This window comes from Pleurodeles waltl, chromosome 4_2 (genome assembly GCF_031143425.1).
Source record: "Pleurodeles waltl isolate 20211129_DDA chromosome 4_2, aPleWal1.hap1.20221129, whole genome shotgun sequence".
NCBI classification, from domain to species: domain Eukaryota; kingdom Metazoa; phylum Chordata; class Amphibia; order Caudata; family Salamandridae; genus Pleurodeles; species Pleurodeles waltl.
Genome location: NC_090443.1, coordinates 961,303,201 through 961,330,711, shown reverse-complemented (window position 1 = coordinate 961,330,711; position 27,511 = coordinate 961,303,201).

The window sequence follows — 27,511 nt, the reverse complement described above, 5'->3', positions numbered from 1 at the left end:
TGTTTTTTTCTCTTTTACCTCGTCCGTCCGTCCCCAGGCCCTTCCCTTGAGTTATGCGGTGGCTGCCGCTGATTAGACTCCCCACTTTTTGAAAATCCCCAAGCTACCCAAGTGTACCAGATATAATATACCCCACGTAATAAGTGTAGGACTTAGTCAGCGCCAAGAAGGATTTCATTTTTCCAGTTTCCATCACCCAATGGCATTGAATCAGTGTGAAAGTTTGGGCTTAGACGTAAGCGCAGGGAATGTCAAAAGTTGAGAGAAGGTGGGAATCATATGATTCAGTGATTTTTTTTTCTTCTGGGGAGGTTAGAGCATAGGATCAGTTGATTGAAAATAAGTCTGCATTCCTGCCTATGATTTATTTCTCCTATCTCCAAATTCACCACTTCTTGCAATCAGTTCCTACACCAGAGGACAACCTCACTACTGTCATTTCCCAAGCTATTTATGTAAGACGATTATTAAGGTTTGGAAATCGATATTGTAAACTTTTGCAGCAGCTACCATTAAAGCTAGTTCCCTGTATTCTGGTGAGGATAGAGGGAGTCACTGGAAGGAAGATCGAGCATTCTTTCTGGAAACAATATAACATGTGGGCATATACGGTGTTAAGAGGGGCCAATTTTAAAAGAAAGGCCTTCTTTTGTAAATGGATGCTCTATTACACCCCAGCGAAGTTAAATAAAATATTTCCTTCAGTCACAGAGGTCTGTAGTAGATGTAGGCGATGTAAGGGAGATTGGATGCATATAAGCTTTACTTGTCCAGAACTAGCCATTTTCTGGGGAAAAATCTTTACCTGGCTAAGTGGTGAGCTTCAGGTTCCGTTGTGCTCCGACCCCTAGAAGCCCTTTTCAGAATCAGTGCTGAATTTAGGCTAACAATATGGCAACAGCAATGCTTTTTTATTGCATCATTAGTAGCTAAATCACTGATCCTGCAACTCTGGAAAACCGTGGAACTTCCTTCTTACGAGAGGTGGTTCCAGAAAATGCGGCAACTTCAACTTAAAGAAAAAATATATGCTCAAAGGGTGGTGGCTCTAATAAAATATCGAAATATTTGGGAAGGAGGGCGGTTGGCCTAAAAGCTATATAGGGGGGATAGAAAGGTGGTGGGCAATGGAAATGGTTATATTTTTGTCTTTCTGCCCTTTTCTGGTTCTCATTTCGTTGTTTTTTTTCTTGTGATCCTGCTCATGTATCTACTGAATTAATTATATTATTGAAATATATTATAAAAAGTTTTTTATTTTTTTAAAACCGACTTGTCCTGGCATCCTGCTCTCTCTCTTTTAAGTGCACCAAATGGTTACATGTGGGTCAACAGACCTGTCAGGCAGGATTTGACACTGTGGTGTCGAAAGATTGCCCACAGTCCCCACTCTGCATATTCTAATGAGCTTGGAGAATTCTCCCTACCCATTAAGGTCAGCCTGTTATGTGCTCCCAGGAGGAATTTCACACCTCTGTCACACATCTTCCCGGGAGAGAGAGATAATGCAACTGACCCCCCAGGAACTTAATGCACTGAAAAGGTAACATTTTAAAAGTTACATTTCCTTAATATTTGTTGAAAATCTAACCACCATTGAATTGGATTTTAATAACCATTGAAAAAAATAGTTGTTTAATTATTTTTTCTAGCTTATCCCATTCTGAGACACAGCTAGGCCTGCCACAGTGAAAATGTCTCTATAGGGGCATGGTAATATTAATTTTCTACCTATTCCAACTTTTAATACCATACACTGTGCCTTGTCGGCAACAAGGCCTACATAGGGATGACTTACTAATATTTAAAAAGGATGTCTTTACCTGTCAGGAACTGGTTTTGTAGCAGGTCACACTGTAGGTATCACACTGCAGTAGTCAGACTGCACAATGTAGGCCTGAAACCATGATTGCACTGCCACTGCAGTGGTGGCACAATAGGAGCTGCAGGCCACAAGTGGCATTTCACTTCCAGACCCTGTGTGCATTTTCTAACCTTTATACTAGGGGTTACATGCAAGTAAAATGTGTCACTCAGGAATAAGCCAATTTAACCATGTTTAAAAGGGAAACTTAGGCACCTTACTCCTGGTTAGCAGAGGCTAAGTGCACAGAGTTCTAAAGCCAGCAAAAATACTGTTCAGAAAAGGTAAAAAAACAGGTGCACTGCTCGGAAAAGGCAGAATGTAAATGTTCAAACTTACATTTTTGTCCTGGAAACTTTCTGAATGTTCTTCATGGAATTAGGATTAAGTCTTCAAGGATTGAATTTATGTGACTCTTATCTGCAGCTAGTAAGAAAATTGCATCACAGCTCTACAAGCTAGTCTGTAGCAATAGGCTTCAGACACCCAGAGGTAGGTACTTAAGGAGATGCAGACCATGTTGGTACTTTAAATGTTTTTTTAAATACTTCACTGTTTTATATGCAGATTTACTTGTTTCCAAGAATTTCCAACTGTTACCACAAAGTGACCACAAGAGTAGGAAGATAAAATGAATACCCAAAGAAAGAATACAAGGCTCTGAACCCTATTTATCCAGTTATAATACATCGCATTCTGTAATCCCTGTATAGATGCCTGTCTTTAATTTCTTCATTATCGGAAACTTGTGATGCATCTAGTTACTGATTATAAAGAAAAGATGTCAGACCTGGACTAAAGGCCTGATTTAGAGTTTGACATATGTGTTACTCCATCACAAATGTTACGGATATCCTGTCCACCGTATTACGATTCCCATGGGATATAATGGGATCGTAATGCGGTGGACGGGATATCCATCTCATTTGTGTAACCCCATCCGCCAAACTCTAAGTCAGGCCCTTTGTTATTACAGTGCGGATCTAACATCACAATGCCTGCTGCCAGGGCCAGCAGCTGAGGAGAGCGCAGGTCAGGTCACAAGCCTAATTGAAGCAGCTGTTTAAAATTACAAAAACAGAACATTGCTTTTCATTATCTGCATATTTTTTTAGCTTAAAAGAATAAGAAGAGAGAACATATTTATTTTTTGCCCTCATTTGATAGGGAAAAGCTAGATTCTTTCTCCATGTTTCAACACATTTCGAGCTACCTCAGCTTTTATTTAAAAAAAAAAAAAAAAACTTATGTGTATTTAACTGTTTCTAATGTCTGTTTGCAACAAATATCTAATAGGTCTTTAATGTATTTGTTTTTGCACTAGAGTTTTTGTTGGTATTCTTCATGTTTGAAAACATGCTCGCTCTTTCATATTAAAGAGCTAGGCACCAAAGTTTTAAGTGGTTTGTGGGAAAGGTGATGGTGTGGCCATGTATTATATGGGATAAAGTATCCCCTGGCGTACATTATAAAGATATTGCAAGTCACTTCGTGGTTCCATAACCCAATAAAGGAAGTTATTCCTCTATACGGTTAAGCAACCCCACTGGGACTTGAAATATCTTTATAATGTATGGCAGGGGTACTTTATCCCATATAATACAATGTACCCAAAGGCTATATCACAATATCTCTTCTTATGTCAATACATAGCTTTTAAAGGCTGTGTCTAATTGTATCTAAGAATGCCCTAAAGTGCCTTCTTGTCTCAAAACTGAGTATGCTAAGCCTCTGTTTTACCTCATTATATAGTATCCCAAGACTTTATTCTACCATAAAAGGTAATACTTTTGAGAGTAAAGATAGGGCAACAATGGACCATATTTATGTTTGTGATTTTATATAGCACGGACATGGCCAGGTGGCATCAGAGCACTTCACAGTAAAGCCAGGGCATATCAGTAACAAATAGAAAATATACTTGTGCATCAAAGGTGGCGTGAGCGCCGGGATAGCCTCTCCCAGGAAGTTGAACGCTTCACACCTACTCATAACATCGCAGTGAAAAGCAGGTGTTACAGTATCACATGAGGTTCATCAATAGTTTGTGTAGGTTGAGGATGGTATATGACTGGTGGGAGCATGAGGCGGTAGGAGGAGTTTATCTCAACACTATACAGAGTACATACAGCAGCATGTCATTTACACACTGATCACCCCAAGTTTCTAGTCCGTCACTATTCCATCACCATTCAGAGTTCTCCAGGCTCTATCCTATCACAGTTCAGAGTACTTCAAATAGGTAACTCTTCTTAAAATGGAACATCCAGCAACCCTACATTCCCAACATTCAGAATGTATGAGAGGTCCATTCTGTTTTAACTGGAACATGCTAAGGCTTTCTCTAGCCATCATACACAGTACTTCAGGATTCTTTTCCACCAGCAACTAAACAGCAGCTAGCTAGTGAGACAGATGTTAGATCAGCTGAAAAGGTTACCTACACATCTGGGCTTCATTTAGAATTGCATGAGCTTGTCATATATGTAGACTACACTGGCTAACTCTTTTTGTGCTAATGCTGATATCCGGCAAACGACTACATGTTATTTAGGGATGTACATGGCCATCAATCTCTCGTTTTTTGCACGTGGTAAATCTGTTGTGCAATAACCACGCGCTTTTACTGCATTTGCTGTTTGAAAGCACGTCAGAAAGTGTGTTGCGTTTAATATAATGGACGTTTCAGAGAGCCTCACCCTGAGATGACAAATGACCATCCTGATGGGAGCCGCGGCAGACCAGCCCAATGCTTGTCAATAATGCACGGTGCCATTTCGACATTGGTATAGGTTGGTTCCATAGGAGTGTTTGATAGCGCCGAACTTTTTGGACCTGATGAAAGAATAAGTCATTTGTATCTTTTCTTTTTAGCCTTTCTGCAAACACAGTCTCTCAATGTTATTCATAATGTGTTTTATACAACATTTAATTTTACATTTCTGCTGTTGCTATGATTAACAGGTATCATGTTACCCAATTTAATGTTATTCAATTTACTGTCATTACAAAAGTGGAAAGATGGTTCTCTCTGACTGGCATTTGAAGTTGAAACTACTATTGTGTTAGTTGAGCTCGGTCGGTAGAGGGTGCATTATAGTGTACCTTGTATGTGGTGAGTTGTGGTGTTGTGCTGGCGGACCTGAGGTGTGTTCTACTTATACCACGACAGACTTGTAGCTGCGCAAGACCATTGAGTGAAGCAAAGAGCAGTGAGAGATAGAGCCATGTAAACTGATACTATTATCATAGTATTACTGACAGAGCATGCGTTTATATTACGGTTTATGTGGGAAGATTTTTGGTGGTTTCTCTGAAATCCATAGCCATGCTACAATCATATGGGAAAACTGTGTCTGTGAATCTTTGTGGCGTGAAGTATTTCAGTGTGAGAAAATGTTACATGCTCTGACATTTGCCATCTTTGTGTGGGTAACTGATTCTTCCTTCGACTAGCATTTGTTTAGGGGTATTTGCTGTAAGGTTGTAATTTGTTTGAGAACGTCCAGCTCTTTACTGCCTTCCAGAATCCCAGTTGTTTGAGGCTGTTTCTTACCAATCAGTACGTTCCAGAGTCCAGTTGTCTGAATGAACAAAGATGTACCATCATTGAATGTTTTGTTGAACGGTATAGTGGCTTGAATCTAAAGTGCAGGCTCCTAATTTTCATGGAATGCTAAGAGTTCACTTGGATGAAGATTTGTCCCTGTGCCAATCTGTGGCCCTACGGGCAAAGCAGAATGCCTTGAAGCTACTCATCAGGGAGACGCATTGGAGCACTTACATGGCTGCAGGGTGATGTGTTTGCATAGGTATAGTAGTTCCAGGCTGCTGCCTTTTGAATTCTAAACTTTAATGGGTGAAATCTAAAAGAGGGAATGCAGTACAAGTTTTCCATGGTGAGGAAAGCACCTGTGGTTACATGATTTATTGTCAGCGCTAGGGATAAGAATGCAGCCAGATGGTTGTCAGAAAGTCATTCTCTCAGTTACTGTAGGAGCATCATGATTTTTAAAGAGTTGAGTTTGAGGCGTTAAACCAGCATCCATTGGTCTGTGGCTTTCGAACACTGGCCCAGTCTACAACAATCTATGCCTTTATATTTTCAACCTTAAGAATAATCTCTGTGTCATCTGTGTAATTTTTGCGATTTATGTTGAAGGACTTGAGATCTGGTAGTGAGCTGAGGACTATGTATTGAAGAGGATTTGAGAGATGTAGAAATCTTGCAACATTCCAGAGTCAGTGCTGAACAGAATTGCAGAGGATGGTAGAAGCTCAATGATTCTTGATGTGTTGGAGATTCACTCTAGAATGGTTCTTGGAGTACTGAGGGCTTCTAGAGTGGAGTGATGCACGCTTATCTTGTTTGTTGATCTGGGTGAATGTCATGCTGGTTGTGCTGAATTGGGGTTTTGTTTCTTCGTGTATTGCTTGATGTATGAGGTCTTGAGGTAATTTGGAAAGATGTCTGATATTCATGCGAGTATTAGAATGGGTCCGTTTTCTGCAGTTTAAATAGCAGCAGTTTAATAAGTAAAAACACAAGATGAACATTTAGCAAAGCCTAAAACATTGTCTGTTTTCCAGACAGTGTTGCATGTCATATGCATTTCAATATGTCTGCCAGCATGGCTTTCTCGTCTTTATAGCAAATAATACATTTTTGTTATTTCTAAAATGTATCTTCTACAGTGGAAAATGTATGTGCAATGTGCATATATCATAGGTCTGATTCTGGTTTATCCATTGTATGCAGCCCTCTAGCATATACACAGTTTCCATGCCACCAATACATGCTTTGGGGGAACCTCAGATATGTTCACAGTATGGAAGCCTCTAACGTATTCATAGTATGCAGCCTCTGATATATGCACAACTTGCAGGCATCAACTAGTTTCATGATATGAAGGCCTCTGATACAGCCTCAGTTGGGAGGCCTCTGATGTATGGCTCGTACATAAATGTATATATATATTTTTTGCTAATTTTCTGAAGTTTCTAACAGCTGTAAATGAAAGTGAATGCTATTGCCCAATTTTTAATAGCGCTCAATTTAGCAATTTCAGGAGCATTGAAGTCTGTGTAGGCCTTCGTGGTACTCAAACTTGTGACTAGCACATAACAACAATTGTCAAGGACAAGTATTAACTCACAATACATTACACATTGCATTGCATTCATATCTGACCAATGTGTTTTAGAAGGTAACACACTTTCTAGCATTTCACCAGGGCAGAATACCACCTGAATTAACAATACAATAAACAACTAAAAATACAATAGGAGATGCTTCGTTTGTGCTTTGAACACAGCCATGCTTAGAAGCAGGGGCGCAGTAAGCCCCTCTTTAGCAGCTACAGCGGCGGGGTGAGGAGGGGGGTTTCACTATGGGCCTCTAACAGTGGAATCCAGCGTCAGTAGAAGAGCAAGCAGGAACAAAGAAAAGCTACAGCTGGGTAAATAGAGCAGGGAAAGAAAGACAGAATATTGAAAGGAAGTATGGAAGAATGAGTATGTGGATGAATGAGTGAGTGAAAGGATGGATGGATGAATGATAGGAGAATATGCAGATGAAAAGATGACAAAGTACAGGGATGGGTGGATTAGTGAATGAATAGGTGGATGAACGGGTGATAGGGTGGCAGACTATAGGGATGGATGAGTGGATGGATCGGTGGACGAAAAGTTGAAAGGATGACAGAGTAAAAGGATGGATGGATGGATGGATGATGGATGATGGATGGAAAGGTAAAAATATGGCAGAGTAAGGAAATTGATGGATAGTGGATGGAAGGTCAAATGATGGCAGAGTAGATGAATGGATGGATGGGAGTGAATGGAATGAATGGATAGGTGGATGGACAGAGGAGGCGATGGTAAAGTAAAGGGATGGATGGTTAGGGGAACAGACAGGTGAAAGTATGGCGGAGGAAAGGGATAGATGTGTGAGTAAATAGATGAGTGAATGCAGAGTGAATTGATGAATGGCAGAGTGGATGGATGATAAATGGGTGTCAGGGCGGATGCATGGCAGGGTGGATTGGTGGGTAGATGAATCGCAGGATGTATGGCTGGTAGAGTGGATGGGTGGACAAATGGCAGAGAGGATTAATGGCAGAGTGGATGTGTGGATATATGGCAGAACAGATAGATGGATGGATGTTGACGGATGGTAGGATGGCTGGATAGATGGTCGGATGGATGGATGGCAAAGTGGATAGATAGATGAATGGATAATGATTGGCTCAGTCAATCAATCAGTAATTTTTAAAGGGCACTACTCACCCGTAGGGTCTCAAGGCGCTGTGGGGTGTGTCCTCAGGGTTCAGTCGAAGAGCCAGGTTTTGATGGATGGCAGGGTGGATGAATGGATGGCAGAGGCGATGGATGGATGAGCAGAGTGGATCGATGCATGGCAAAATGGATGGATGGATGGCAGAGTGAATAGTTGGATGGCACATTGGTTGAATGGATGGATGACAGTGCATTGATAGATGACAAAGTTGATGAATGGATGGATGGCAGAACTGATGGATGAACGGCAGAGGGGATGGATGGATGGAGGGGTGGATGAATGACAGATTGGATGTGTGGATGGTTGGATGGATGGATGGCCGAGTGGAGGGATGGAGGAATGGCAGAATAGATGGATGAATGATAGTGTAGGGATGGACGTCATAGTGTCTAAGCGGATAGATCACAGATTGGATGGAAGGATTGCAGGGTAAAGTGATGGATGTGTGGGTGAAAAGATGAGTGAATGCAGAGTGGATTAATGGTTGGCAGAGCGGATGGATGATAAATGGGTGGCAGGATGGATGGCAGAGTGGATAAATGGATAGATGAATCGCAGGATGGAAGGATTGTAGAGTGGATGTGTGGACAAATGACAGAGTGGGTATGTGGATGTATGGCAGAGTGGATGGTTGGATGCATGTTGATGGATGGGTGGCAGAGTGGATGGATGATGGACGGCAGAGTGGATGAATTAATGGCAGAGGAGATGGATGGATGGCAAAGTGGATGGATGGCAGAATGGATATGTAGATGGTTGCATGGCAAGGTGGATGAATGGCACAGTAGATTGATGGATGACAATTTTGATGGATGAATGGATTCCATAGATGAATGGCAGAGGGGAATGATGGATGGAGGAGTGGTTGGATGGCAGATTGGATGGGTGTATGGTTGGAGGGATGGATGGCTAGATGGATGGATAAATGGTAGAGTAGATAGATGAATGGCTTAGATGGATGGATGTCAGATTGTCTAGGTGGATGGATCATAGATTGGATGGGTGGATTGCAGAGTAGATGGATGGATGCATGGCAGAGATGGATGGATGGATGGATGGATGGCAGAGTGAACGCAGGGATGGCAAAGTAAATGGATAGCAGAGTAGCTGGATTGATGGATAGCAATGTGGATGGATAGAGGGGCAGAGTGGATGGATGAATGGATGGATGGAATGAGGAAAGAGTGAATGTTGGATGAAAGGGTAATGTATGACCGAATGTAAAGGTAAAATAGTGAATATCAGCAGGTGGATGGAAGGGTGCACGAATAAATGTATATTTTCATAAATGGAAGAGAGAAGGAAGCCATTTTAGGGAGAGTTTGGCTGACTTGCTTCACTTCCTTGGTGGCACCAGCACAGAAGTGCAAAGCGGGGGCTATTTTAATTTTCTGGCTACTCCCTTGCTTAGAAGAATGTTTCAAAAACATTCTTAATGGTAGAAACCCCTAATTAACAGTGCCTATGAGCCCTTTCATGTATGTTATTACTAGGGGGCCCTGTCCCCCCAAACATATGGTCCTGCCTACGGCCCTGATTCTAAATAATGCATAGGCCTGCCTGCATCATACCCATAGCATCTTGTTTGGACGGCTTCAGGAATGGGCTGGAAACTGCGCATCCATTGTGGGTTGGATTAGGTCTTTCCTTCCCAATCCCAGCCAATGAGTGTGAAGGTTGGTTGAATCAATGTTTATTGTTATCCTTTCTATTCTTTAGCATTCAAATGTGCCCTTTTGGGGCAGCTCCTGCAGCAGTATCAGGTAGACCCCCAAATGTGGCTTGAGGTGGAGGTGCAAGGGATCAAGCTGTCCCAGCAGTGTGCACACTTCTACTACCTGTTGTAACATGCTCTGGTGGTCGACAGGTAATGTGGACCTGAGGCTGGGTGACCGGTGCACCCTGTAAACACTGGCCAGATCTGCCCCGCCAACAGAAGCAGACTCATTCTACTGGGACATATGACATGTGGCGATGGTGCATGAAACCACTGTATGGGTCCTTGTCCTGTTAGTTGCACCTCCAAGAGTAGGCATACTAACTGGTGAATTGACTAAAGAATCTTGGATTTTGATCATCTGCAGCAAATTTATTTTGCTGTTTGATAATCACGCAGGATCTCTCTCTAAAGGCTTTATCACCAATGTATTTTAACATTTCTGTTTCACCTCATCATCAGGGCGTCAACCATGAAACGTGAAATCAGAAGCATTAAACAGCTGTTGGGAAGTCCCTTTTAACATTTTCATAATGGCCTAAATAACTCATATTTATTTGAATACCGTAAAACCAAACTAGTAACTTACCTGTTCATGCTGCCTCTCTCAAAATATGGTTGGAAAGAATTTCCTAGTGTTGCAATAAAATGCCATAAACATAAGTATGTGTGTGTATGTGTATATATATATATGTATATATATATGCCCCCCACCCCATAAAAACGAATTAAGATAGCCTAGAACTTTCTGGAGAAAAACTGAGTAATGACAATTCACTTGCAGTACATTCCGGTTGCCCCTGTGATAAGCCTGACTGCTCTGTGCCAAGCTACCCAAGGGTAAGCACAGATTATAAAGTGAGTGTAAACACCCACCCCTGATGTGAGTGGTAGGTTTTGCCTGGCTAGGGCCTCTTCTCAGCCAACCAGAATGTGCTACCCCTAACAAGCACCAAATGCAATTTTCATGTAAATGTAAATAATTTTGCATAATTTATCTAAAATTTCACGTAGTTATGCAAACACAAAATATGCTAATTTCTTACAATCCCACTAGAGATCCTAGAAATATGCAGCATGACCCTGTAAACAGGCAGTGTCAGTCCACCACCTTATCTTCTCCCCCCTTCAACGGCATGCATTTGGTAAACAAGTCCTTGCAAATAATAACCACCATTTTTAGAATTTCCCTTATCAGCCCCACCTTTTATCCATGGACGTGCATTTTAGGCCATCATGTACGTTCCCCTTTCCGCCATGTCAATACAGCATAAAAAAAGGTCCAAGGAGGCAGAGCCAGGTGCCCGGGAAGATGGTGGTGCTTCGCTAAGGCACCTCAACTGCCTGCTCTCAGGAAGTTAAAACGGTGCTTTTCTGAAATGGAGTGATGATCACTTAGCAAGCTGTAGACATGGGAGGCAGGCAACAAGCACAAATGCCACCAAGCAAAGCAAGTGTGATATGAGAGGGGAGTGCTAGCAATACTGCTAAGTGCAGGCCACTTAGCTAGTCGTGAGTTTGTCCTGAGGATGCTTGAGACTCGCCCTGATCTAGGGAGACCGTCTGCACCGATGCAAGGTGTACATTGTTTGGAGATGTCTCTGCTGGACTGGGCGGAAAAACTGCAACCAGCGGGGCTAAAAATCCTTGGCAACACTCACTCCTGAAGAGCATCATCATTTTTGTATTTGTATTTGTATTTATAAATCGCAATTCCGGTCTAAGCATCGAAGCACTAGCAGAGAAAAAAGGTGAGGTGCAAAAATGCTGGGAGAAAGCAGGCAAGGACAGAGAGTTAGCATGAAAATAACCAAGTTTTAACTAGCTTCCTGAAGGTTAGAAGGTTATGTTCCTTCCTAATTATCAGGGGAAGGGAATTCCAGCATTTAGCTGCAGCTACCGTAAAGGCTTTATCTCCCCATTTTACTTTGTTGGTGTGAGGGACCTGGATTCTATAGGCTCCTGATGATCGGAGAGGCCGCTTGGGTCTGTACCAGCAAAGTTTGGAAACAAGATAATTGGAGCCGATTCCATGGATCGCTTTATGAGATAGGCATAGTGTTTTGAAAAAGATACGCTGAGCCACTGGCAGCCAGTGAAGTAGTTTTAAACTATCACTGGCAGAGGCGGAGCAGGGGAGGTTCAGGATGGCTCTAGCGGCCATATTCTGGATCATTTGTAGCTTATTCAGAGAAAGTTTGTCTATATTGAGCAATAACGCATTGCCATAGTCCATTTTGGACATTACCAGCGCCAGGGTAACAGTGATTTTCTATTCCCTTTGCAGGTACGGGAAAACTTTCTTTAACATTTTTATGGTCCAAAAGCAAGTTTTCACCGTATGGTTAACATGAGATTTGAAAGCAAGGCAGTTGTCAAACATGATCCCTAAATTTCTAGTAGCTTTGGAGGGAACTGGAAGGGTGCCGCAATCAGTTGGCCACCACCGTGGGTTCCACCGTTCACTACCAAGTCCAAAACAAAGTATTTCCATTTTGGCGCCGTTTAGTTTGAGCCAGTTCATTTTCATCCAGCTATTGACTGCCTGCATGCAGTTATTAAAACGATCTGCTACTTCCTCCCAGTTTTTATTGACTGGGATGATCAATTGGGTGTCGTCCTCATAGGAGGAAGGTACAAAACCAAAAGATCGGATCAGGTTGGCAAGTGGGGCAACATATAGATTGAACAAGGTGGGACTGAGTGATGAACCTTGGGGAACACCACAGGGTAGTAAGTAGGCCTGGGATCTAAAATCTCCGCAGCTGACCGTGGACCATCTATTAATCAAAAAAGATTCTAGGAGCTTGAGAGCTTGTTCTCTAATGCCTGCTTGATGCAGGCAGGTTAGCAAGATTTGCGGAGAGATGGTGTCAAAGGCCGCGGACAGATCTAACAGAACCAAGATAGCTCCTTCTCCTTCATCTACCATTCTGCGGATAGAGTCCGAGGAGGTAATAAGGGCTGATTCAGTGCTGTGTGCTTTCCTGAATCCATTTTGGGAGGCATCAATGCCTTCAGATTCAGATAAAAAATTCACTAGTTCATAATTTATATGTTTTTCTAAAACCTTGGCCAAAAACGGGAGCAAGGCAATGGGACGTAAATTATTAAGATCCTGGCTGTTGCCATTTTGCTTCTTTTTCATGGGGATTATAGTGGCCTCTTTCCATGATGCTGGATAAACCCCAGCGGTAAGAATCTCCTGAAAAATAGGGGCTAGGGCTGAGGAGACTAAGGCCTTCATTCTGACCTCGGCGGCCGCTGAGGTACCACCGTGCTGAAGACCGCCAGTGCAGGCGGTTTTCTGCGCAGCGTATTATGACTGCTGGCAGCCATACTGGCGGTCAACGGGGAAGTGGAGGCTGCTCCACCTCCACCGCCCCGTCATCAGAACACCGCCCACCGAATCACGTCCCATGATTCGGTGTGGCGGTGTTCTGGTGACGGGGAGCTGGCGGCGGAGCAGCCCCCATGGATCCCATCCCCTCCCGGAAGATCAACGGACAAGATAAGTTGATCGTCCGTTAGGGGAGGGGGGTGGGGGTAGGGGGTGTTGTGTGCGTGCAGGGGGTGTACGTGTGAGTATGTAGAGGAGGTGTGTGAGTGCGTGTATGCATGTGGGGTGTGTGTTGTGTGTATGGGAAATGTGTGTGGGTCGGTCTGTGTGCATGTCTGTTTGTATGTGTGCGGGTATGTGTTGTTGTAGTGTATGTGTGCGTGTAGGGGTGTGTGTATGTGCATGTTGGGGGTGGGGAGGGGGTGTGTGTATGTGCATGTTGGGGGTGGGTGTGGGGAGGGGGGTCCTGCCACCTTTGGGGGGTTGCCGGCGGGTGGAGGGTGTGGGGGGAGGACTCGGGGTGGGGGAGGGGGCTTGGGGAGACCCCTATCAGTGCCAGGGAAGGAGTTCCCTGGCACTGATAGTGCCTACCGCCATGGATTTTGTGGCGGTTTCAAGCCACCCGAAATCCATGGCGGTATGCAGGGTCCTGATACCGCCGGCGGTCTGGTGACGGGCGCCGGGCTGGAGACCGAAGTCTCCAGCCCAGTGGTCGTCTCCACCCTGCGCAGTCGGAGTGGAGAAGTGGCGGATGACCATGGCGGTAACCGCCATGGTCATAATTCCCTTTTTTTTTTCCGCCGGTCTGTTGGCGGTTTTACCGCCACTTCTCCCCCGTCCGCCAGGGTCGTAATGAGGGCCTGAGTCAGGGGCCAGATGAAGAAAGGCAGGGGGCAGGGGTCCAGAGGGGAACCAGATTTTGTTTCTAAAATCAGCTTCTTAATGCGGTCCAAGGAGGGAAGTTGAAAAGAGGATAGGGTGAGGTGGCTAGCACTGGCGTCTGTGAGAGCCATAATGGGATGGCCCATTTTTTCCTCACAGGGAATAAAATTGCCATGGATATGTAAAATTTTGTTTTCAAAGTGCATCGCTACTTTGTTACAGAATTCCTGTGAGTTCTCCAGATCAGAACGTGTGGGGGGGAATACAGTGCTTTGATTACTTTAAAAAGGTCTCTAGGGGCATTAGAGGCCTCTTTGATTTTAAGGGTAAAAAAATCAGATTTGGCTTTGAAACTTGCTTCTTTATAATTTGTGAGCACAGTATTTAAGATGTCTTTCTCCCTAGGGGATGGATTCAGTTTCCAGCGTCGCTCTTGTTGACGATATTTTCTTTGGAGAAGTCTGAGGTCTTTAGTAAACCATGGTTGACTAAGCTTCTTAGTAATGCGTGAAGCATTAACCTTAGGGGGAACCAAGGAATCCATAGCAATGGCAATTCCCTGATTAAAACTCTCTAGAGGAGACAGGGACAGCTTGTTTGCCCTATTCCATCCATCTTCCAAAGCGGGCCCTAACTGTTCTTTTTTGACACATTTCCAGGGCCTGACCAGATTACTACTAAATTTAGGTGACTGGAGGGGTTGGCCAGCGATAAAATTAAAAGTAAGTAAAAAATGATCAGTCCAGCTTAACAGGGCATTCATCAGTGCAAGCTGATCCTTGGAGCGGGAAAAGACCCCGTCAATTAAGTGTCCCGCTACATGAGTAGCAGAGGATACCTTAAATTCCCAATCTAGAGCCGCCATGAGATTAGTAAATTCCATAACAGACGGATTGTGAATCTCATCGAAATGAATGTTAAAGTCACCTAGTATGATGATTTTAGAAGACATAGCCAAAGGTTCCAATAGATCTGTCCAAATCTGAAAGAATTTAGATGGGGGTCCAGGAGGATGGTAGATCAGTAAGCCTTCCAAGAGTAGCGAACTGTGCTGAGAGATTTTAAAGGACATCGCTTCGCATATCCCAGGGGAGGTATGGTTAGAATTAGTCCATTGGCAGGTAAAATCTGACTTGCAGATAATTGCTAATCCACCTCCCCTGCCAGATGTCCTATCTAATCTATAGAAGGCATAGCCCAAGGGAGAGGCCTCTATAAAGTAAGGATTTGAATCCAGATTTGCCCATGATTCCGTAATAAATAGGCAGTCAATGTTGTGAGTGCTTATCAGCTCCCTAATTTTCAGTTTGTGTTTAGGGAGCGAACAGGCGTTCATCACGGCATAATTTATAGATTTCCTACTATGGAGGGGCCCGCGGAGAGGAAGAGACGCAGTCTAGTCTCTCTCCGCGGGCAGTTTCGGGAAAGGAAGTGGCGCGCAAGGCGCCTCACTGGTGGAAAGGTAGGTGGGGGTGGGTCTTAGGTAGGGCATATAAGGGGGGTGGAGAGTGGGGTCGGCCTCTTTACCGCGCCGACGTTAGGTAGGAAGGGGTTTTCTTATTTAGGAGATTTAGGCAAGGTTTGGGCAGGCTAGTAGGCCACAGGGCCAGCTTGGGCAGGTTTTCTTTCCGACGGGCAGGCACCCCGCCTCGCGGGGCCCTGTGTAAATCTTTTTTCCCCCATTTTTAGTATTCTAAGGCATCAGCTGCGGGGGCGGGCGGGCCGCTTCGGGCGGGGGGAGCGGCTCCGTTTTCGGCAGTAAACCAGCGGGGGGATCGGGGATGGCGGCCCCACCCCCTTTTTGGACAAATATATAGCGCGGAGCCGCGCGATTGTGGGAGGCGGCCCCCGGGGCAAATTTTGGCTGAAACTCAAGGCCCAAGAGGAGCGGCACATAAACCGGCGGGAGCAGGACGCCGGCACCGACGCGCGGGGCCCCAAGGGCCAGTAAAAAGCAACAGGCCACACGCAAGGGCCCCCCACCCAAAAAAAAAAAAAAAAAAAAAAAAAGTTATATAAGAATTTTATTTTGCCTCACAAGTTCAAGGGCAGGTAGGATATAGCTGACACCTTCCCCCTGCCCCCAGGGGCAAGGGGCAACGCAGGGCCCACCAGAGCGGGCCAGATAATTTGGGCCAAAAAAAATAATAATAATAATAATAACATATTAAATACAATATATATATAACAGATAATAGGAAAACAAATATACATATAACCACAACATGGCCAACAGCCACGACGCGGAGGCAGTGAGGGCCGCACTACGAGTACTAGGCGAGGCAGGGAGGGCGGATTTGCTTAGACCTGGGGTTCTAGATCAGGCCTGGGTGGGGATGACGCGCCCCAGCAGGGCGGCATCCGGGCGGGTGGCGGCTGCAATAGCGGCATTCGAGTCGCAGGACTCGGAAGGGGAAGGAGACGACGAGGCGATAGCCCCAGGGCAGGACCGGACCACGCAGCAGGCCCCCCACGGGACGCAGAGCCTGCTAATGTTTGGTGGGGAAACCCAGGTGTCGCAGGATGCAGCGCCAGCCAGCGCGCAAGCGGGCGCGGACCCAGCGGGTAGCGGGGGACACAAGGCGGGGGAGGCGGGAGACGACAATCATAACAAAGAGACAGAGCAACCCATAGCGGGGCCCAGCGGGGATTTCGCACCGCTAGATCTGTCATACCACAGGGGGGAGCCCCACAGCTCGGGTTTTTTCGGGTCGCCCGCTAAGAAAAGAGGGAAATATGCCGGAAGACACAGGGGAGGGCCAGGAAGGGCCAAGGCAGCGCCCCGCCAGGCCAAGGGAGGGAAAGTCAAGGCAGCGCAGGGAACAGGGACCGCGGGGGACCTGAGCCCGCATAGGCAGGTGGCCTGGGACCAGGCAGAGACATGGGATTTGGAGGCTAGAATAAGGGAACAGCGCAAGGCAGTGGCAGAAACGGAGGCCAGGTGGGCGCAGCTATGTAAGGACAGGGATGAGGCACAGGCCCACGGAGAGGCAACCCCAAAGTTCAGAGAGGCCAAGGGACAGGCGGGGCCACAGCAACCGGGGCAGGGAGGGGGAACCTGGGTATGGGTGCCACAGGCAAAGGGAGAACAGAGACAAGAGGCTCGAGCGGCCGAAGGGGCAGTTGGCGCGGTGAAACCCGGTGACGCAGACGGTCATGGGGTCAGAAGGGCAGCAATGCCGGCGGCAGAGGTTGGCAAGAAACGGAATACGCCAACTGGGCGCAATACGGCCCAAACGCGTTGGCACGAAGCTCTGGAGGGGTCTACAGTGGCCTTCTCCACACCAAGGGACCACGGATACCGTCCCGATGGCACGCGCCATACGGGTGGGGAAGCAAGCACGAGTACATCTGACAACACTAGAGAATTTGGCCAGCGCAAGGGCCAGTGGGAAGGAGATGATGAAATTGATCTAGACTATGAGGAGGAAGGGGATGACTGGGAAGATGGCGAAATACGTGATTGGGAGGTGAATACGGTTAGCAAAGGGGGCGGGCGTGGGCGCAAGAGCGGCGCAACCTCTTTGTTGTCTGTTTTGCAGGTGGCAGCTCCGCTGGAAGGCCCCGGGGGCGGTCGGCAAATTACACAGCGAGGCAGAGGCCTAAAAAGAATACCAAGGAGTCTGGCAGACACCACTGGAGGTAAGAACTGGTGGTCAGTTTGGGACGAAGGGAGTGGTATAAGGAAGGAGGCTAACACAAAAAGGTCCATCGGGGTAGGGGACGGGTCAGTTTTAGAAAAGGCAGGTGATAGCAACATTCAGAAGACGGCCGAGGGCAAGGGCAAAGAAGGCACAGCCATGAGTGGTACGGCGACGACGGGGAAGGAGGATACGGGAGAAAAGACAGTAGAGGACAAAGAAGGGGGGGGCCTCAGGAAGAGACTGCCATACATGGGTTTAGTCATGCCTCTGGGTTCGCATGTGGCGGAAAAAACAAAGAACAAGATATGGAAGCACGAATATGTGGACGTTTTCAAACTGTTGCATAGGGACATACAGGCAAAGGAAGGGTCCAAGGAGGAGGAATGGGAGCTAGCGCGTAGGCCTAGGGTGCTGATAACAATGGATAACTGGACATCGGCCTTTTTGATATTTGCCAGTATATACTGCGAAAAATACCCGGACAGGGCCATTGCACTTTTCAAATACATGGATATAATTAGAAAGGCGCAGATGCATTTTGGAGGTTTTGCATGGCTCAGTTATGATGAGGAATTCAGGGCCCGGGTGAGTGTTAATCCGGAGAAACCGTGGGGAGACGTGGACCCCGAATTATGGATGCAATGGATGGCATCGGCGCAGACAGCGGCGTCCACTCACACGGCGAGTGGCCTGCCAGTGACGTATAAGCCCTTTCAAACTCGCCCCGCCCAGGGAGGGGCGGGCAACACTAATAAGACAACAGGGACAACGGCAGGGGCTTGTTGAAACTTTAACAAAGGTTTTTGTTCCAGGGCACAATGCAGATTCAAGCACGACTGCTCCAAGTGCGGGCGCCGTCATCCAGTCACCCAATGTTTCTCATTGTCCAGCCCATCTGAACAGTGGAGGGCTGCTAGAGGGAGAGGGGGCCATGGCACTCCTGCACCAAAAGGGGCCTACACCAGTTAGACTGGAATTTCTGTTACCATGGTTGCATAGATACCCAGGCAGGGATAAAGCGCGTCTAATAGAATGGGGTTTTAGAGAAGGTTTTAGAATAGGTTATCAAGGCCCGCGGCAATGTAGATGGGCTGACAATTTGCGGTCAGCCAAAGAACGCCCGCAGATAGTTTGTGACAAGTTGGCAAAGGAGGTAGCCTTAGGCAGAATAGCCGGCCCATTCTTGGGGTGGCCAAGTGACACTCTTATGATATCCCCCTTGGGAGTGGTACCCAAGAAAGCACAAGGGGAATTCCGGCTGATTCACCATTTGTCTTGGCCGGAAGGGACTTCGGTCAATGACTTCATTGCCCAAGAGGACTCTAAGGTAATTTACGCATCAGTTGATGATGCGATAAAGCTAGTTTTGAAGTGTGGCAGGATGGCGGAATTGGCAAAATGCGACATTCAATCAGCTTTTAGACTGCTCCCTATTCACCCGGCAGATTTTGACCTCTTGGGCATGCAGCTGGATGGCAACATATACGTGGACAGGGTGCTGCCCATGGGCTGCTCGATATCATGTGCCCTTTTCGAGACTTTCAGCACCTTTTTACAATGGGTTTTCGTAAGGGCGAGCGGCCATAGGTGGGTGACGCATTACTTAGATGACTTCTTATTCGTAGGGCCAGCGGCATCCGGGGCATGTGGGCGGGCCCTGGACGCTTTCAAAAAGCTGACACAACAGGCAGGTGTGCCTTTGGCCCCAGAGAAAACAGAAGGCCCAGTGCAGAGGCTAACCTTTTTGGGCATTGAATTGGACACACAAAATTTGGTCGCCAGGTTGCCAGCGGCAAAGGTGAGGGAAATGCTAGATTGCTTAGAGGAAGTGCGCTGTTTGCGTAAGATGGATCTGAGAACTGCCCAGAGGCTGTTAGGTTATCTTAACTTTGCGTGCAGGGTAGTTACGGGAGGTAGAACTTTTTGTAGGCGTTTGGGACTTTCTATGTCAGGTGCTGTGCTTCCGCACCACAGGATACGAGTATCATTGTCATTACGAGAAGACATTAGAGTGTGGGAGATCTTTCTAAGACATTTCAATGGAGTGCCTATGTCTTTTGGAGAATCGGACACGGTATGGCAAATACAAATTTTTTCAGACGCAGCAGGAGCGTCAGGTTTTGGTTTGTATTGGGATGGGAGGTGGTGTGCGGAGGAATGGCCGGCATCTTGGATGCAGCAAGGGAGAAGCATTGCGTTTTTGGAGTTTTTTCCTCTTTTAGTTGCACTGGCAGTGTGGGGTCAAGAATTGGCGAACAGGACAGTGATTTTTCAGATAGACAACATGGCGGTGGTAGAATTGGTCAATAGACAGAGAGCAAGGGACCTCAGAGTTTTGCGCTTGTTGCGCCAGTTCATGCTGTTATGCCTGTCATTGAATGTTATTTTTAAAGCTGCACATATACCGGGGATTTACAACGAGATTGCAGACTCACTATCTCGTTCACAGTGGCGGCGTTTCCGCGAATTGGCACCTGGAGCGGATCGGAACAAGACTGTGGTCCCGGCAGACATCTGGGAATGGGGGGCATGATGATCACGGGGCTGGTGGAGATGTCATTAGCAGTATCTACGCGGCATAATTACAGAATGGCATGGTTGGAATTTCAATATTTTGAACGGTTTTGGGGCAATTTCTGGGCGCAAAGCCTGGCAATGCTGGAAGCCAGAACTAGACGTTTCGTGCTGTTTTTGATCGGGAGGGCCTATCTCCAGCTACTATTGGGGGGAAATTGGCTGGTGTGTCGTTTTATGGCAAATTGTTTTTTGGCTATGATCCAGCGCGTAACGACTTATTGGGCAAAATGCTGAGGGGATGGAGCAAAGTTAGAGCGAGCGGAGATAAGCCAGCCAGGGAGTCCAATACGTTTGAAATGTTGGTAGAGATGTTACAGGTGTTGCCAGTTTGTTGTAGGGACGAGTATGAGGTGGGCTTGTTTAGGTTATGTATGTTGTGGATGTTTTTTGGCGCTTTTAGAGTATCAGAGTTGTTGGGGGTGGGTAAAGAAATCGGGGTAAGGAGAAAGGAGGTATATGTGCATAGAGACAGGTTGGAAATATGGTTAAGACGGTCAAAAACTGACCAACTGGGAAAAGGCAAATGGATATGGTTGGGGAAAGGGGGTGTGGTTTTAGCTTGCCCGTTTGAGGAATGGGTCAGTTTCAAAGACAGATGGCCAAGGACAGGTGAAACAGGCGTTTTCATGCATGCGTCAGGAAAGAAACTAACGAGTTATCAACTTTTACAAGTTATGAGAATGACACTTGGAAGGATAGGGCGGCGTGCAGGTGATTATGGAACGCACTCTTTTAGGATTGGTGCGGCAACAGAGGCGGCATACTTGGGTTGGGATTGGGCTAAGATCAAGGCCATAGGGAGATGGAAGTCGAGGTGCTGCGAAAGATATGTTAGGCCGTGAAGAATACGGTACAGACAGAGGAGGAAAAATAGAGGAGCGAAGGGGGTTTTTTCTCGTATATCCAGGCAGTTGTTACAATGTTTTTTCTTTATAGGTTGCGTGGCTGGGCCAGAGAAGGGAAAGATGACGACATGGTTGGTCGGCCATTCGTTTGTACATTGGGCGGCGAAATTCGCAGAGAAGCAAGTGTACGGCAGATCATTGGGACTGCCCAGCAGAAACCATGAAGTGCGATGGTGGGGCAAGAGTGGTATGAGGTGGGGGAGCCTGCTTCCATTTGTCACGAGTAACTTGCCGCATTGGGGGTGTCCAGATTTGTTATTGGTACATTTGGGGGAGAATGATCTGGTGAAGTTATCGGGGCTCACTTTGATTCAAATGTTGCAGAGGGATCTGGAACTTTTAAAACACAAACTGTGTGGAACATGCTTGATCTGGACGGAATTTGTGCCCAGAAGGGCTTGGAGAGGGGCTATCAATCACGGAGCCATTGAGCGGGCTCGGAAAAAATTGAACAGAGCTATGAGGGTTTTCTGCTGGGCCCCGGGGATCAAAGTGCTGAGACACGGGGACATAAAGGAACAAGAAAAAGAGTTGTTTCGTGACGATGGGGTACATTTATCACAACTGGGCAATGTGTATTATATTACGGAATTGAGATTGATGTTAGAAAGCGCATGGGGTACAAATTTGTGTACCAAGGAATAAGAGAGGGTGGGGCAGCGAAACGCCTCACGGGTTTCCAGCTTCTTGCTGGAGAGTTTGGAGAAGGATACCTACTTAGTAATGTAACAGAGAATAACGTATCATATAATACAGATGAGGTCACCGATAACAATTACTCAATTACACTCCTGTCATTGTAGGAGACAATGCATATGCAGTGCGGTCCTTCATCTTAACATCATACTTCAAACCAGCCACACCAAGTGAATGGCGTCACAATGCAGCACATAGGAGAACTCGAAGTGTTATTGAGAGGACCTTTGGCCTGCTGAGAGGTCGCCTCCGGTGCCTGCACAAAAGTGAGGGTGCACTACAATACAGTCCTAAAAGCTCCTGTAAGATTGTGGCCACATGTGCTATGTTGCACAACATCGCAACAACAAGGGGCATACCACTGGAACCCACAGATACAGACTCAGATGAAGATGACGATCCATTGCCACCCCCTCACCCAGCAGACTAATCCAGAGCAGCAGACGGCAGGCAAAGACATACCGAGATTATGCACAACTATTTCTGATGTAAGTAATGACAACACCACGTTTTTTTTTCTTTTCTTGCTACAGGTATCACATTTATTGCCTTAACTTAAGGTCAAATATGTGGACATTGGACATAGGTAGTCCAAAATGCACTATCTGTATGCAAATTTAATTTCATACTATCAACATCATAGTATCAATGCAATGTCACAAAAAATGCAAGGCCCAGCACATGTCCACATTATGTTTTTGCATCCACGCACTCCACTAGAACGCTCAGTGGGCTCAGCGGCACCTCTTGTTTGGGGTTGTGAGACAGTACTATGTCTGGAACTGCGACGCCTAGGATCCATGACAGGGGCTGCACTACTACTGAGGCTGGAGAGCTCCTCACTATCCCCACCACCCAGCTCGCCTTTAGCAGCACTTCGAGCTGTCTGCATGGTCTCCAATGCATTGGTAACCTGCACCAATCCCCGTGCAACGTCCCCACTGCAATGTGCCATTTCCACTTGCATGCTCACAGCATGTTGTCATAGCAAAGCAGTTGCATTAGTGAAGTGATTTACAGATCTGCTGAACCCATCCAATCTACCCATCAACTGGTGATGGCGCCTACAGTGGGTAACTTGGTCCTGCTGCATTACAGTGCAGAGTTCCTTAATTGCATTTGTCATCTTCCTTAGATTTTCTGCTATAGCTTTCTGTCCTTCCTGCAACTGGCACATGTTGTGATTGATTGACACCAACTGCCAGTGCATTGATTTAATCTGTTTAAATTGTAGGCGTTGCACCTTAACATGGATGCCTCAAGACCACCAAACAGAGATGGGCCCTCACTTTCCTCTGTGATCTGCCTGACATCTGCTCCATGCTTCCTGAGGGGAGTATACCGGCACTGGAAAAGGGACTGACGTCTGTGGGCACATCTACCATCAGACGTTGGTGTGTGTAAGTCTTCTTAAAAGTCATCAGAGTCCTGAGTAAATTCAGGGACTGGTTTCACTGTTGCCCTGCGCCTGGTTGGCGGTGGTGTAATGGACTCGATGATGTCAGTCTCATACTGTGGCTGGCTTTCCTCATTCTCTTCTCTTTCTGTTTGAGCTGCATCAGGTGCTGGAACCCCTACAACAATTCACAATTACCATTTTTAATAAACATTTTCCCCGGCATAGTGTCTCTAATTGTCTTTTGTATTGTGTCTCTGTCTGGTTTTGCACCATAGTGCAATTTTTGTTGTAGGTGCACTGTTGGGGTATGGCTTTCCACTCCCATAAGGCATTGTTGTGTAGCATTGAAAATGTGGCATGGACTATTTTTCACAGTTCATGGGGACATGTCAAAAATCGAAGGGACAATTGTACATGCCCATATGGTGATTCAAATCAATACTGCCCTTAACTTTGCTGGTGCCCGATGTACCTGAGGTGTCTGTGTCAGTGACACCACCAGCTGCTTCAGGCTGCAGTGTTGACCCCACCATATCCTCCGGTGTCTGGGTGGATGGTCCTCCGCCAGTGCTCCTTGCCTCCATCAGCCTGCTTGCTTATCCTCTCCTTGGCACATGACTGTAAGTTGTACCAGCCCTTGCAACTCTCCTCAGTCGTACGCTGTGCAACACCCACTACGCTGATTTTAGCCTGGATGTCACTCCACATTTTCCTCTTTTCACTTTCCGGAACATGGAGTGAGTTCTTCCAAATAATTTGTCATGGTACTTGACTACCTCTTCTGTGAGCACCTCCAGTTCCTGCTCACTGAATTTGAGTTTCCTCTTTCTTCCTCCTGTGTCCTTGCCATTCCCTTCAGTGGCCATGGTGTACAATGGTCCTGCTTGACTCTCCTGAGTGCCTCCCTGATGCTGTGCTAGGTATGTCTGCCTGCTTCTGTGGCTGAGGCTTCTGGAAACAGCATGCACTGACTCACTTCCTGGTTGTGATGTCATCATGCTGTCCAGAAAGCAACATTTGCAATTTGAGATTACCAAATACAGATTTGCTTTTTTACCAAATCACTATTTGGTAATGGCTATTTGCGATTGAGATTTTTTGGTAATCTCAAAGTATTTTGCGATTGCCTTGTTGCATCGCATTTTGCGAATCCCAATTAGCGATTCAGTGAAAATCGCTATTTGGTATTCGCAATTGCGGAGCTTCATACATATGGCCCCAAGTTCCTTAACATAACATGAAATATTCATTTTCTTTTTTCAGAAATGTTTGGTCCTTTTCACTATCTTTTTTAAAGAAAAGAAAAGGGATAAATACAAAGGTTACCAATGAAAAATGCTTCTTAATTGCACTAAAGAGGCGAGACCTGTTGGCTGTGTGTGTGCCTTATACAAATGAAAGAACCAGCTTCATTTCAAGCCATGTTCTGATTCCGGGGTTGTGCCTGTCAAACTAAATGTCTATTTTCATGTCATCTTTCCAGCTAGGCCTTCATTTACAGGGATTTGGCATAGGGCACGAATGCACCGTATTTGTGCAACAGGGTGCATTCCTGTCCTTTCCCCCTGTGCTGGTGCCGTTTCAGCAGCTTAGCACCAATGCAGGCACCCTTGCACAAAAATTGTGCAAGGGTGCCCTTGCTGTCAGCCAGTGGTGTAGCAAAGGCCCCTGCACCACCCTCTGGTGCGAGGGGCCCTGAGCTCTAGCGGGCCCCATCAGCACAGTACCCTAGCCTGAGTGCTCCTGCATGAGTTCAGAGGGGGGCTTCCTCCATATACTTTGTAAGGGTGCCTCCTCAAGTTTTGTTACACCACTACTGGCTGCAGGATTGTTTTGTGCAGGAAGGGGCGCCTTCTTGCAAAAAAAAAAACCTCAGAGGTGTTTTACTCTTTCTATGTGTGCTGCAAAATGCAGCACACATGGAAAGAGAAAAAGACGAGGAGAAATAAAAATATTTCTAATTTATGCCTTGCCTCAGGAGGAATAAGGTTTTGGTGCATCCCCAGGTTAACATGGTTTTGTAAATCTGGGAAAGTGTCAAAATCCGTGGGTGTTGTGTGAGAACACCCCCGCATCGCCCATGGAACACCTCCTGAGAGCAGAGCAAGGCAGCACACAGCCTTGCTTTACTCCATGTCTGTGAGGCCATTGTAAGCCACAAAAAGTGGCTTTGAGTGGCCTCTTAGATATGATTATGTACTATGCACTGCCGGAGAGTCACAAACAGTGATCCGGCGGCTCAAGGGGGTCATAAATCTGCCCCCTAGTGTCTAGTGTGTATTTAGTAGACCTGTGGGAAATGTTTGTGACGCTGGCATGTTTTCACATTATTACCGAATTTCGTGTTACGACCAGTGCTTTAAATGGGCCGATACTCACCGGTACTGAGTACCGGCACTTTTTTATTTTGAGAGGGAGAGTACCGGCATATCTCAAGATATACGTAATACTTTTAATTGGAGAGTACCGGCACTTCTCGGAAATAAGCAGGTACTCTATCACAGAGTACCTGCACTTCTATTTTTCCATTTAAAGCACTGGTTACGACATACTTGCGTAACTTCTGATCTTTTGCATGACACAAATTTTGCTTGATTTTTGCACAAGGAGACTGATGAAAAATGTGTTTTTTCTCCTTTCTCAGCCCCCTGCCAGTATCTCACATTTTTTTTCTGATAGATACCCTGGTGAGGGAATTGTTAGTTGGGATACTGGCAAAATGTATTTCACATAATATGAATTGTTTTGTGGTAATTACACCTGTTTCACACAAAAAAATCACACATTTCACACTCGCCTGTCTCTAAGTGCTCACAGCAATAGTAAATAAGAGAACTTTGCCTGCAGGGGGGTAAAGTAACGTCTCAGGGGCGCCCAGGTCTCATTCAGTGGGGAAGCAGAGATTGGATTGCAAGCAGCCCGGGGACAGTAGACCCTTTCTGCTCCCCGAAGCAATCTGCATTCTGTTTTGCAGAGTTTGTGCATCCTTGCCTACGTCGTCCTGACTCGCACAGAAATGGCTCAGGCCTGGGAACCCAGGGTCAAGCGGCGCGACCTGTCCAGAGCCGCAGGGCCAATACTTCCAGCCCAAGAGTTTACTGAAACCAAGGGTGTCTGGGACACCGTCGAATCACTGGAGACCCTTTGACAAATCGCCGCTGCTTTTTAATTGCCCGCCTTAAATTAAATCAATTAGTCTTTTGCATGTTAATCATCCTGCAGCTAATGAGATGTTTAATTATTAATTAAAGCTCCTATGCCAGCCTAATTGGATTTCTTGGCAGGTTAAGGGGGGGGGGGGCTCTTGTCCTTCCTCTTGGTTAACAAACAGCGGGGGGGAGAGGGAGGGAGGGGTAACAGTCAAATTCTTGGGCGAAACTCTCCTTCACGAAAACTTGTAAATCTGTACACGTAGCTTGCTGCCTGTGTTTCAGCGTAAATGTGTACATTTCGGAATTAACAATGGTTTCCAAAGGTAATTATGGAAAGCTGCCACAGTTACATGGCTGAAGGAGGAACCATAGAGAATTATTGTGAATTCCTGTTTCCTCACATGCAAAACAGTTTCTAATTCATAATCGTGCGTAATGTGTATTTACACATGCGAGATTGTCTCGCTTGACTGCAATTGCGCTTTTCAATAGTTTTATTTTTAGGTAAAACATTGACATGTGAGGAGAAATCTCTTCGTTACCACTTGCCCCGGCAATTTTGTTGTTGTTCGCTCATTATTTTTCCACGAAAATAGATTTACTCCAGCCCTAGATATTAGTAAATCTCTGGCCTCTCCTGGGGCGAGAATAAACTGAGAAAACATATGTAATGACCCACAAACAGGAAGAACGGTAGATGCTTCCAAAGTTTCAGTGCCTTCCAGCCTGGAGCTTCCACTCTTCAGAAATCTCTCTTACACAGAAATCTAGTGTAAATCGTTTCACAAATACAAAACCACATTTTGTGAAAGGTAAAAAGGGCTTTATCTTTGTTAAACTGTTGGCGCATGCAAGCGTTCCATTGAAGCCAGCTTACTTCATGACACTTTGTGGTTGGAAGGACCTCTAGCGGCTACACTCAAACAAATGCCCATTGCTTGGTGCAACAGCCTGGATAGCACCTTTGAAATAAATGCCAACCCTTTCAAGATCTGATAATGTAGCTCTGTGTGCTCTGACACTGCAATCAGTTCCAC